This window comes from Balaenoptera ricei, chromosome 17, assembly GCF_028023285.1.
Source record: "Balaenoptera ricei isolate mBalRic1 chromosome 17, mBalRic1.hap2, whole genome shotgun sequence".
Lineage (NCBI taxonomy): Eukaryota > Metazoa > Chordata > Mammalia > Artiodactyla > Balaenopteridae > Balaenoptera > Balaenoptera ricei.
The window spans coordinates 35,251,338-35,264,229 of NC_082655.1; the positions used below are offsets into that span (position 1 = coordinate 35,251,338).

Sequence of the window (12,892 nt, forward strand, 5' to 3'; positions counted from 1 at the left end):
GCAATGAACACTGTGGTACATGTCTCTATTTGAATTATGGTTTTCTCAGGGTATATGCCCAGTAGTGGGATTGCTGGGTCATATGGTGGTTCTATTTTTAGTTTTTTAAAGAACCTCCATACTGTTCTTCATAGTGGCTGTATCAATTTACATTCCCACCAACAGTGCAAGAGGGTTCCCTTTTCTCCACACCCTCTCCAGCATTCATTGTTTGTAGATTTTTTGATGATGGCTGTTCTGACTGGTGTGAGGTGATATCTCATTGTAGCTTTCATTTGCATTTCTCTAATGATTGGTGATGTTGAACACACTTTCATGTGTTTGCTGGCAATCTGTATATCTCCTTTGGAGAAATGTCTATTTAGGTCTTCTGCCCATTTTTGGATTGGGTTGTTTGTTTTTTTGATATTGCGCTACACGAGCTGCTTGTAAATTTTGGAGATTAATCCTTTGTCAGTTGTTTCGTTTGCAAGTATTTTCTCCCATTCTGAGGTTTGTCTTTTCATCTTGTTTATGGTTTCCTTTGCTGTGCAAAAGCTTTTAAGTTTCATTAGGTTCCATTTGTTTATTTTAATTTCCATTTCTCTAGGAGGTGGGTCAAAAAGGATCTTGCTGTGATTTATGTCATAGAGTGTTCTGCCTATGTTTTCCTCTAAGAGTTTGATAGTGTCTGACCTTACATTTAGGTCTTTAATCCATTTTGAGTTTATTTTTGTGTATGGTGTTCGGAAGTGTTCTAATTTCATCTTTTACATGTAGCTGTCCAGTTTTCCCAGCACCACTTATTGAAGAGGCTGTCTTCTCTCCATTGTATATTCTTGCCTCCTTTATGAAAGATAAGGTGACCATATGTGCGTGGGTTTATCTCTCGGCTCTCTATACTGTTGCATTGATCTATATTTCTATTTTTGTGCCAGTACCATACTGTCTTGATTACTATAGCTTTGTAATATAGTCTGAAGTCTGGGCGCCTGATTCCTCCAACTCCATTTTTCTTTCTCAAGATTGCTTTGGCTATTCGGGGTCTTTTGTGTTTCCATACAAATTGTGAAATTTTTTGTTCTAATTCTGTGAAAAATGCCATTGGTAGCTTGACAGGGATCGCATTGACTCTGCAGATTGCTTTGGGTAGTGTAGTCATTTTCACAATGTAGATTCTTCCTTTCCAAGAACATGGTATATCTCTCCATCTGTTTGTATCGTCTTTAATTTCTCTCATCAGTGTCTTACAGTTTTCTGCATACAGGTCTTCTGTCTTCTTAGGTAGGTTTCTTCCTTGGTATTTTATTCTTTTTGTTGCAATGGTAAATGGGAGTGTTTCCTTCATTTCTCTTTCAGATATTTTGTCATTAGTGTATAGGAATGCAAGAGATTTTTGTGCATTAATTCTGTATCCTGCTACTTTACCAAATTCATTGATTAGCTCTAGTAGTTTTCTGGTAGCATCTTTAGGATTCTCTATGTATAGTTTCATGTCATCTGCAAACTGTGACAGTTTTATTTCTTCTTTTCTGATTTGGATTCCTTTTATTTCTTTTTCATCTCTGATTGCTGTGGCTAAAACTTCCAAAACTATGTTGAACAATAGTGGTGAGGGTGGGCAACCTTGTCTTTTTCCTGATCTTAGAGGAAATGGTTTCAGTTTTTCACCATTGAGAATGATGTTGGCTGTGGGTTTGTCATATATGGCCTTCATTCTGTTGAGGTAAGTTCCCTCTATGCCTACTTTCTGGAGAGTGTTTATCATAAATAGGTGTTGAATTTTGTTGAAAGCTTGTTCTGCATCTACTGAGATTATCATATGGTTTTTATCCTTCAGTTTGTTAATACAGTGTATCACATTGATTGATTTGCATATATTGAAGAATCCTTGCATTCCTGGGATAAGCCCCACTTGATCATGGTGTATGATTCTTTTAATGTGCTGCTGGATTCTGTTTGCTAGTGTTTTGTTGAGGATTTTTGCATCTATGTTCATCAGTGATATTGGCCTGTACTTTCTTTTTTTGTGACATCTTTGTCTGGTTTTGGTATCAGGGTGATGGTGGCCTTGTAGAATGAGTTTGGGAGTGTTCCTCTCTCTGCTATATTTTGAAAGAGTTTGAGAAGGATAGGTGTTAGCTCTTCTCTAAATGTTTGATAGAATTTGCCTGTGAATCCATCTTGTCCTGGGTTTTTGTTTGTTGGGAAATTTTTAATCACAATCTCAATTTCAGTGCTTGTGATTGGTCTGTTTATATTTTCTATTTCTTCCTGGTTCAGTCTTGGAAGGTTGTGCTTTTCTAAGAATTTGTCCATTTCTTCCAGATTGTCCATTTTATTGGCATATAGTTGCTTGTAGTAATCTCTCATGATCCTTTGTATTTCTGCAGTGTCAGTTGTTACTTCTCCTTTTTCATTTCTAATTCTATTGATTTGAGTCTTCTCCCTTTTTTTCTTGATGAGTCTGGCTTATCAATTTTGTTTATCTTCTCAAAGAACCAACTTTTAGTTTTATTCATCTTCGCTATTGTTTTCTTCATTTCTTTTTCATTGATTTCTGATCTGATCTTTATGATTTCTTTCCTTCTGCTAACTTTGGGGGTTTTTTTGTTGTTCTTCTTCTTCTTTCTCTAATTGCTTTAGGTGTAAGGTTAGATTGTTTATTTGAGATTTTTCTTGTTTCTTGAGGTAGGATTGTATTGCTATAAACTTCCCTTTTAGAACTGCTTTTGCTGCATCCCATAGGTTTTGGGTCATCGTGTTTTCATTGTCATTAGTTTCTAGGTATTTCTTGTTTTCCTCTTTTTCTTTGGTGATCTCTTGTTTATTTAGTAGCAAATTGTTTAGCCTCCATGTGTTTGTATTTTTTACAGTTTTTTTCCTGTAATTGATATCTAGTCTCAGCCTTGTAGTCAGAAAAGATACTTGATATGATTTCAATTTTCTCAAATTTACCAAGGCTTGATTTGTGACCCAAGATATGATCTATCCTGGAGAATGTTCCATGTGCACTTGAGAAGAAAGTGTATTCTGTTGTTTTTGGATGGAATGTCCTATAAATATCAGTTAAGTCCATCTTGTTTATGTATCATTTAAAGCTTGTGTTTCCTTGTTTACTTTCATTTTGGATGATCTGTGCATTGGTGAAAGTGGGGTGTTAAAGTCCCCTACTATTATTGTGTTACTGTCGATTTCCCCTTTTATGGCTGTTAGCATTTGCCTTATGTATTGAGGTGCTCCTATGTTGGGTGCATAAATATTTACAATTACCAGTGGTTTTTATATTCCATTAATTGTTTAAATACAAACTGTATTTTAGCTTGCTTCATATTTAGACCATGATTGCCTTTTATGTATATTTATCTTTCTAGAGTTTCTAATTATCTTTTTCTTCTCTGGTTGACCTGGAGAAACTTGAGTCTTCAGTACACATGTGGCATGTCGTGGTTTACTTCTTGATTCTTTTTTTTTTAACTTCCTGATTCTTAGGTATCCAGTTTAATCATCATAACCTTTTGCTCTGTTGAAGATGTTTTTCACCAAGCATTCTGTCCCACTATTGTAATTTGGACTAAATATAAGCTCTTCCACTAGGATTTCTTTCTATCTGAACTGGATTATTTCCATTGTTTCCAGGTCTTCCTATTTCTTGGATTCATTTTCAATTTTGCTAGAGTATATGTTTTAATTATTTTTTCAAAATGGCAGAAGAAGGGCTAAGTCCTTGTAGATCTTCCTTTTGCCTTCCTAATTGAAAAATAGAGGTAGGATAGGTAAACTTGCAAGCTTAGTCTGCCATCTTAAAGTGAGATTGTACTACCATTCAGAGTGGCTGTCCCAGTGTGTTAGTCCATGATTGGCATGAGGCCGTGGCACATGTCTTACTCACCACAAGGCCATTTCTCTTTCTTTCATGGCCCTGGACAGCACTCCCAATGCTGGTTGACCATATGATCAACATGGATCATTTTTACAAAGAGAGCAAAGAGTGAGAGGATGGATCACATGAGCCAACTCCATCACCAGACCCATAATATCTGCCTCCAACAGGTACTGCCTCATCCTTCAGGACACCAGTCAGGCCCCACCTCCTCTAGGAAGCCTTGCTAACTTCCCCAGTACTCCTGCATGATACAAACCCCAATTATAACACCAACCCCACAGCTCTACAATTTCCTACTTGTCTCTTCCACTAAACTCTAAGCTCCCTGAAGGTGAATGAGGTGCCTTATTTCAGGTCTGCATCCTTGCTGCACTCCATAGGGGCTGGCGTGCATTAAATGCCCAATACAGATCGATTAACCAAGCAACTGAATGCATAAACAAGGGAATGAACAAGCTTGATGTTGACCTTGGAAACAGGTGTGTTGACCTTCCTTGCTGAAAATGAGGCCACTGACCTGCTCATTAGTCAGGAGAAGCTCTGGAATGTTGTTTCAGGCAGAAAGAGCAGTATGGGGAAAGGCTCGAAGACAAACTGGGGCATGGCTTTTTGGGAGGAATGATGGACGTTGTTCCCAGAGGGCTGTAGATTTTTGATTCATCCAAGTTCAATCTCTAATCTTTGCTGTGTTCTTTTGTTCTGAGTGGCAGTCTGATTAGAGGGTTCTTCAACTTTGCCAGTTCAGTGAATGCAGGTCTAATGTTTTGTTTTAGCAGAAACGCTGGTGCCTCAATTCCATAGGTGTTCATAAAGGCTCCTTCATGGTACTTTACAATCATGACTTAAAACCTATATCAATGTTCTTTGCACATTTATATTAAAGGATCTGCTTACATTTGTATTAAGTATCATGAATTGTGTTGAGCCCTCACTTCACAGAAACAACATGAAACCCCAGATGGCTTAAAATGGAGCTTTTCCATCATCGTTGGGCTCCTGAAGCCTGCTGGAAATTGGTGAAGTGCAGAGCTGAAGTTACACATCTCTGCCGTTCATGTGGTTTTCTGGCAGAACTGCCTCACTCAAATGCCTCTGATTCCAGTCGCCACCTGAAAGTCCTCCCCAGAGGTCTGAGGGCCTCACCTCCTATGTCTGGTTACTTAATTAAAAACTACTAGTTGTCAGAAGCAAGTAGGCTCTTGATTCCTGGTTAGTTAACATGAGGCTTTCAATTTTGAGATGTGTTATTCTACCCACATAGCAGGTGCTCTGTACATATTTGTCAGCTGAGTGAAAGAATGAATGAAACATTCAAGAAGAGATGGGGTTTGCCTTTTCTGAAACTAGAGTTAAGTTTCCATCTGAACTGGAAATTGTCCCCGGTAAGTGAAGGGAGCTGTTTTAGATTGCAGGCCACTTACTCTTTCCATTTCAGCCATTTTCTGTTCCATCATGTATTGCACACACGATCCATCTCTTGTCTTTGGGGATAATTCATTGCAGGATTTAGAATGTCACCAAAGACATCTCAGCAGGTTCCTTTTATTTGTCCATAACACAAGATTGTCTGGCGGATGTGCTGTTCCCCGTGGCAGAGACTCTGACTCAAGGGGCACATCCAGCACACACCAACTTCTCAGCATCGATCTGGGTTTGTTTTTAAGAGTAAAGTTGTGCGGCCCCTCAGCTGTCCGGTGTTAAATGTGAGGTGTATAAAGCAGGGTGTTGCCAGTTGTCTGACTCAGGAGCTGCCTTGGCAACCATCAGTAAAACGCCAGGCCATGCTAATAGGAAAACGGGGTCTGGGAATGCTAACAGTGTAAAGTGACTGGCAAAAAGGGACACAATTTTTGGCAGCCCTTGCAGTAATCAGGGCCGGAGACATCAGGAGAGAGATGACTGCATGAAGATCACACAGGAAGAGCAGCTCAAGTCTTCTCATTCTTCAAAATTCCAGAGCTGGATCTGAGCTGCTGGGTCAGTGGAGAGGAACACCAGCCCAAACTGACCCCCAGGGGCTCTTGGCTGGAATCTTCCCAGGAGCCTGAGGAGAGAGGTGCAAGTGCTAAACACAGTCCCCCCAGCCACGGGGGTTAGAATCACAGCCCTGTGGTTGAGATGCAGATTCCTGGGGCTGAATTCAGAACTTTGGAATCAGAATCTGGAGGGCTGGGACTTGGGGTCTTCCTCTTTACAGAACTTCCTAGGTGATTCTTAACTTACACCAGCTAAACCTTGAGAGCTACCTGAACTTACTAATCCTCTCACTCTCCAAGGATCTCTTGCTGTGGACAGACTGCCCAACACCAGGAATTTCAGCCAAGCATGTGGCTGGTCAGCACATGACTTGAGGAGGCAAGTTCTGTGCCCTTGCATTTAACAAGTGATTCTAGAACATGGGCACTGCTTTAGGCCTTGAAGGCAATTCTTCCTTTCAGGGGTTATTAAGTTGTGAAGTCATAATCTGCACCCTCAACCCAACAGGACCACCTAGTATCACTGAAAACTCCTTTTATGGCTGTATGCCGTTGGTCACAGAGAGATCTGATGCAAATAGGAAGTCATCAGCCCAGTGATGACTACCACAGCTAGAAAACAACTCCAAATTCCCTATTTGTGAGGAGCAACCTAAGGGTGGGACTAATTCACAAAGTTCACAACAGGCCCTACAGATCCCTTAAGTAAGGTTGTCAAATTTAGCAAATAAAAATACAAGACACCCAGTTAAATTTGAACTTTCCAACATCGAGTAGTTTTCTTCAGTATAAGTATATCCCATGAAGTATTTGGGACATACTTATGCTAAAACATTATTGGTTGTTTATATGAAATTCAGATTTAACTAAGCATCCTATATTTTATCTGGCAGTCCTACCCCTAAGCTTATTTAGGGACACTTCCTAAAAGATCGAGGCTGTCAAATTTGGGTATCTGGTCACCATAAATTGATGAGAGTAGAGGGGCAGGGGGCTTGCCCTATTATCTTCACCTTCCTTAGCAAGCCTAGCACAGCACTCAGCTTATAAGAGACCCATGGCGTGAGGGGCGGGGTGTCAGTGTTAAATGGTTCTTATTCAAAGGGGACTAACCTCGGTGCTGGCCACTTAGGAGTGGCAGGAGGGGAGAGCTTGCCTAGCAGAACTGACGCGCTATGGTAGACCTCCTCACATCCCCAGCGGTGAGTGCCTCCACCCTGACTCACTGACCAAGCTCTCCATCAGTTATGAAATGAGCTGGTGATTGGAAAGGGCTGAACACTGTATGTCTAAATATGTCTTTTTTCTCTTAGAGCTCTTTATAGCTTCATGGGAATAAACCTCACTTCAAATATCGTGAGTTACTGTAAAGGTTTTGTAAATTAAAGCATATTTCCCCACTGGATAACATGGTCATTTCGGAGTTACATTTCCATTTTGAATTGATTTTTTTCTCCCAAGGGTAATAAGTTAATGAACTATGCACAAGGGAAGTTCCTATTTCAAGAAAGATTTCTCAAGTGGAAGAACACTTTGGTTATATCTTTCATTGTAGATCCACCTTCTTTAAGTTGAGGCACACCTGTTTCCAGGAAACAGTTTGTCAGCACGACAGTATTGGCTTTGTGGGAGTGCGCCAAAGAAGCTTCAAGATATTATGTTCTTTTCTTTTGATTTATTTTCAAATTGCTATCCAGAGGAAAGATATTAATGGGAGGAGAGAGTAGCCATCTGTAGGTAATCAGGGGGTCCATGCTGCCTGCTTCATTGCAGTCCACTCTGGCACCTTATTTACAATTATTGGGCTATCTTGACAATATTTAAGAGGCAAATCACTCAAATTCCCTTGCTTGTCGTAGAAGCATTTTAACTTTGCCTAAGTAGTACCTTATGGCCATCTGAGTTAGTCGTTTCTCATTACCCACCTTCGAGGCAAGTTAGCATTAACCCCTCATTACTGGCTAAGAAAACCAAACTCCACAAAGAAGTTGATTCTGGCCCAAGAGCACGTGGTAATCAGAGTCAGACCCGTGATTCTTAAACCTCTTCCCTCCTCTGAGTATGCACACTTGTCATCTTTCACCAGCTTCAGTGGGATGTACAAAGACCAAAATTTAGACACAGCGTTTCTATTTACATGGCTAACTCTATGTTTAAAAAAGGAGTATTCAGCTCTAGTCTCATATAAAATCACCCAGAGAGCTTTAATATCATGCCAGTGCTAGGGTCCCACTCCCAGGGATTCTGAGTCATTTGGTTTGGGTTGTGGCCTGGACATATGTTTTTTGTTAGATAGAGAGAGAGAGAAGCTTCTATGGCGCTCCTGTGCAGGGAGGATTGAGAATGCTGGTCCAGGCAAAGTGAGCAGGGGTTCGTGGGATGCTAAGTTCCAAACCCGACTCAACAGTCTCCCCACATAGGTGTCCACCATCCTGCCATCACAGTATACATTTAGCCTGGGTTAAAGCATGTTGTTACCAGAAAGGAAACATTAGCACAGGGTTAACTTTAGTAGAAATACATCACTCTGACAGAGGGACAGGGAGAAGAGAGCAAACCCAGGGTATGGAGTGCTGACCAGACTGGTGAGGGAGGGGTGGTACTGGGAACCCTGGGCTGCCCCAAGACCCCGACCCCACAGGAGTACCATGCTCCTGGGCAGTGGTTCTGGAAGGTGAATAGGTAGACTTTGATAAGAGGTGGGGAATCAAGGGAGGCTTATTGGCTCGGAGCAGCATGTACTCTGAGATCAGACTTCTTGGGTTCAAATCCTGGCTCTATCCCTTAAGCTCTGTGACCTTGGGCAAGTTACAACCTCTCAAAGGATCAGTTTCCTAATTTGGAAAACAGAGGTAAAAGTTGTAATTACCTCATCATTTGTTGGGGCAACGAAATGAGATAATATGTGATACAATCATCAGGCCCCTGGCCTTTCCGGCGGGCGTCACTGGATCACTGTTAAGTTCTCTTAGTTAAAATGGGGATGGACCATAACCCTCTCCTTCAAGGTAACTAATCCTCACAAGGAAATATAAGGTTAGATTTCAGGTGGTGACTTAACATGTTGACTCAGAAGCAAGAGTGGACAAAACCTTACAAGGGAGCCCCTTGGCCTCAGAGCTGTAGGGTCAGGCTATAGCCTTGGACTAAAGAATGAGAACAGGTACCAGCAAGCCAAATGGGGTTGTCACAAGACTTGGCTCCGAGAGCACAGAGAGCTACCAAGTCAGCGGCTATGGGGCCAAGTCCCAAGAAAATCCATGACCCAGAAACCAAGGGAGGTACCCAAGGCTGAAGGAAGTGGTCTCAGGAAGAGCCTTCTAGAGTTCACTGTTGGGAACCAGCAGGGCCTTGGTCTCTGCCTGATTTAAGACTTGCTTAAGCCTGGAAGGTCCCAGATGTGAGTATCTTCTCAGGCCATTCTGACAAGCGTGTGTGCTGCTGGGAAAATATGATTTCTAAATCAGAGCCCCCTGACTCTGCTTTAAGACTGTGGACTTACTAGCATTTCTCACAGCAAGACCCACAAAAGGATGGTTCTATGGGATGCCCCATGGTAAACAGACTTCCTGGGTAAATGAAAGCATGTTTCTTAATTGGAGAACTTTTCAGTAGTTTTAATTTGCTTGTAAATTTCTAAGAGGAAAATATGGTAAGATGGGTTTCCCAAACTAATTTGATCATGGAACCCTTTCTTCCTGGGAAGAATTTCCAACTCCTCTGGCTCTTTTGTCTTCTTAACTCCTGGAGCTTCTGCATTAAAGCCCCTTCCTCACTTCTCAGGGGTGTGTAGAACCCTCTGTGGGATGTGGCCTCATTCCCAGGTCCCTGCTACTCAGGTAGGGGCATAAGATGAGGCTGTAAACTGTACAAGGGCAGGGCCCATGCCTGTCTTGTTCTTCTCTCTGGCACATAGTTGGGTCTCAAATACTGCCTATTTGTGGAATGACTATTAATTGAGTGAATGCATGAAATCTAGTTATGCCAAACTCCAGTTGCTGCCACAGGTAGCGCCTTGGGTGTTCAGAATTAAGTACTCAAGTGACCCACTCTTGTTGGAGAGAAGTGATTTCTGAGGTGATTTTGTACAGGACTAAGAATCAGGAGATGTGAGTGATTGTCCTAACTTGGTGTCTTTCTTTTTCACCTATCCAAAATGATCTCATAGTGCAGCGTTGGTAGTATAGTGGTGAGCATAACTGCCTTCCAAAATGACCTCATAATAATCCTGCCCATCTTACTTCAAAACAGTCATGGAAATGTAATAGTTTGCAAAAATTAAACTCTCCACAAATATAAAATATGTTCTTAATGATCTCCTTAGGAATTAGTCCCAGCTATTAATGGTCTAGTAGGCCCTTCAGTATCTAGTCTGATCCTTCCTGAAAATCTTGGCATATGACAGTAAAGGCTGCCCCCAAGTAGGTTTTGTAACCACAGGCTCTGTAAGTTTAAAGGGAGAAGGGAGATGGAGCAAGAATGGGATATTTTCTTCGACTCTTTTATAGTGGGTGGTGTTTATTTTAAGCAGTTTCCCAAATAAGTGTTTCTTCTGTGCTACTGCACCCCGGGAATGATGCATTTTTGTGAAAGTTTTCACCTGCCCCGCCCCACCCCTACCCTGAACTTGCTCATCTGGAGGTGCCATGATGCTGCAGTGGTTCCTGCTAAAACTCTGCAGAGGCCACGTCAGATAGAGCAGAACCAGAGCCCCGCCAGGAAAAGAGCTGGAGCTTGTTATTACTTGCGCATCTCATCCATCTGCACCTACCCTACAGCGCTTCATTTTTATTTTTGTATTTTAGAGAGTGTGCATAGAAGGAAAGCAAGCTACTTTGATGGGGAGGCATTGGGACTTAGATCATATCCACAGCTGCAGTGACTAGGAAAGAGAGCTCATTTGTCCAGACTCTGCATTGTAAGTTATGTTTGATTTGGGGAGTTAAATTTAAACCTCATTACTACACATAATGTATGAAAACATAGTGACCTTATTTGCTTAACCCTGAGTCATCAAACAGTCTATAAAGAGTTTGTCTATTTCTTTGTTTTTTTTTTTTTTTAGAAATTCACATTCTTTTATTTATTTATTTATTTATTTATTTATTTATGACTGTGTTGAGTCTTCGTTTCTGTGCGAGGGCTTTCTCCAGTTGCGGCAAGTGGGGACCACTCCTCATCGCGGTGCGCGGGCCTCTCACCATCGCGGCCTCTCTTGTTGCGGAGCACAGGCTCCAGACGCGCAGGCTCAGCAATTGTGGCTCACGGGCCCAGTTGCTCCGTGGCATGTGGGATCTTCCCAGACCAGGGCTCGAACCCGTGTCCCCTGCATTGGCAGGCAGACTCTCAACCACTGCGCCACCAGGGAAGCCCCGAGTTTGTCTATTTCTTAGGCGTTTATGTGAACAGTCTTCAACCAGCATAAGGATTAAACCACATTTAGATTTAAACAAATCACTGTGTTGAAAAATGAAATTATTTGAAATCAGGACTTTGGGAAATCTGAACTGTGGCCCTGTCTGCCCTGTGCCCTGGGAGAGAAAAAGAGACTTGGAAGTTCGTGCCATTTGCCAAGTGGTTCAAGAGGCCCCGCTGTCCCAGATGACAGTTGGCACACACAGACATGCCACTTGCTCTAACTTTATTTTTTCCTGGTAAGGAAATAGCAACTATATTTGCCAGCCTCCTTCTTCTTTGCAGGAAGGCAGCAAGGCGTTTGCATAGTGATTCTGGTATTTTTAGTCATTTCTTCCGTGTCAGTTGCTACTATCAGAGAGTAAGAAGGAGCCTGTTTACAAGGAGACCATAGAAAATCCAGGAACAAATAATAATTACGATAATTTTGGCTAATGAGTATAACACCAGCTCTAGATGAGATTTCTTTAAGGGAGTTAGTCTAGTACGCTGGGCACATTCAGCTGTTTGGAGCACTCGATTGGAGAAATGAATAATATAGGAGAACCAACGAATGTTCCTTTGGCTATTCCAAAGCAGTTTAGTATCTGCATAGAAACAGTGATGATTGTGATGTCCAGTTGGAGAGCATAGGGCTACACAGCAGGTTTCCAAAACCCAAAACTTTCTCTCTGAAATGTATGACCACAAAGGATGCATTTCTGGGATCTGCTGTCTCCTGGCTTATTCAAATAATGATGATGTTAGGAACCTTCCAGGGCTACAGGACTCTTCTTCACACTCAGTGACAAGGACAGCAGAAGCCTCATCAATCAGCCAATGACCTTCCTTCCCGTTATTTGGATTCTATTCCCGGGCTGCTGGCTCTTCATCAGTGCTTATCTGCTCTCCCTTCAGCTCAGATGGCCAGGGTTACCCAGAGTCCTGCAAATGGCTCAGCCTTGGTTAATTAGGTTATCTGATTTTTTCTTTCTGCCGCTGGCTAATTTTGTTCGAGATTTCACTGTGCTTCTGAATGTATATACATAAACAAACAGGGACACACCTTTCTTCAAGTCATTTATTAGAATCAAAATTAGGAAGAGTTTTTAACCTTCGCACAGTTGAGCCAACGGAAGTAGCTATTGGAGGTGGGTGTTGAAGGTGTTTCACAGGTGTCTCCACAGAAGAGGGAATTCACATTCCCTTCCCGTCATGCCTGCGTGTTTCAGATTTGTCACGCTGAGGGTCAACGAGTGAACGTGTGTCAGTCAGAGGATAGCATGCCTAGGTCATTTTCCAGGGGAAAGGAAAATGGCCTTCCTCTCTTAGGTTTTGGAAATCTCTAGAGTATTTAGTGCAAGGTTCACTTCAAAGCTCACAGGTGGTGTATTAGAATTCATTTTCTCTGCGAAGAGGAAGAACCAGATCAATCAGAACATCACTGATGGGCTGTTTTAAATATCAGGAAACATTAATCTTAGGAACTTAAACAAATTGGGCATAGGACTTTAATACGGACAATATTGTTATGAGATACTTGGGACGTGGACGTTGTATTAGTGTCTTCTTGCTGCTGTGACAAGTCACCACAAATCGAGTGCCCAAAACAACAAATTTGTTATCTTACAGTTCTGGAGGTCAGAAGCCTAAAATA

At 41.8% G+C, this 12,892-nt stretch overlaps 1 protein-coding gene across 11 annotated transcripts in view; it reads left to right on the forward strand.

Annotated features, from left to right (window-relative positions):
• Positions 1 to 12,892, forward strand: part of NCALD (neurocalcin delta) — a 445,233-nt gene that overhangs the window by 378,276 nt on the left and 54,065 nt on the right. Inside the window, exon 1 of one of the 11 annotated variants that reach the window (XM_059902289.1) lies at positions 3,954 to 4,032. The exons of the other annotated variants lie outside the window; for them this stretch is intronic. The gene's annotated coding sequence lies outside the window, so the exon portion shown is untranslated. Of the gene's footprint in view, positions 1 to 3,953; positions 4,033 to 12,892 lie in introns of those variants that run through there. 11 annotated transcript variants of the gene reach the window in all.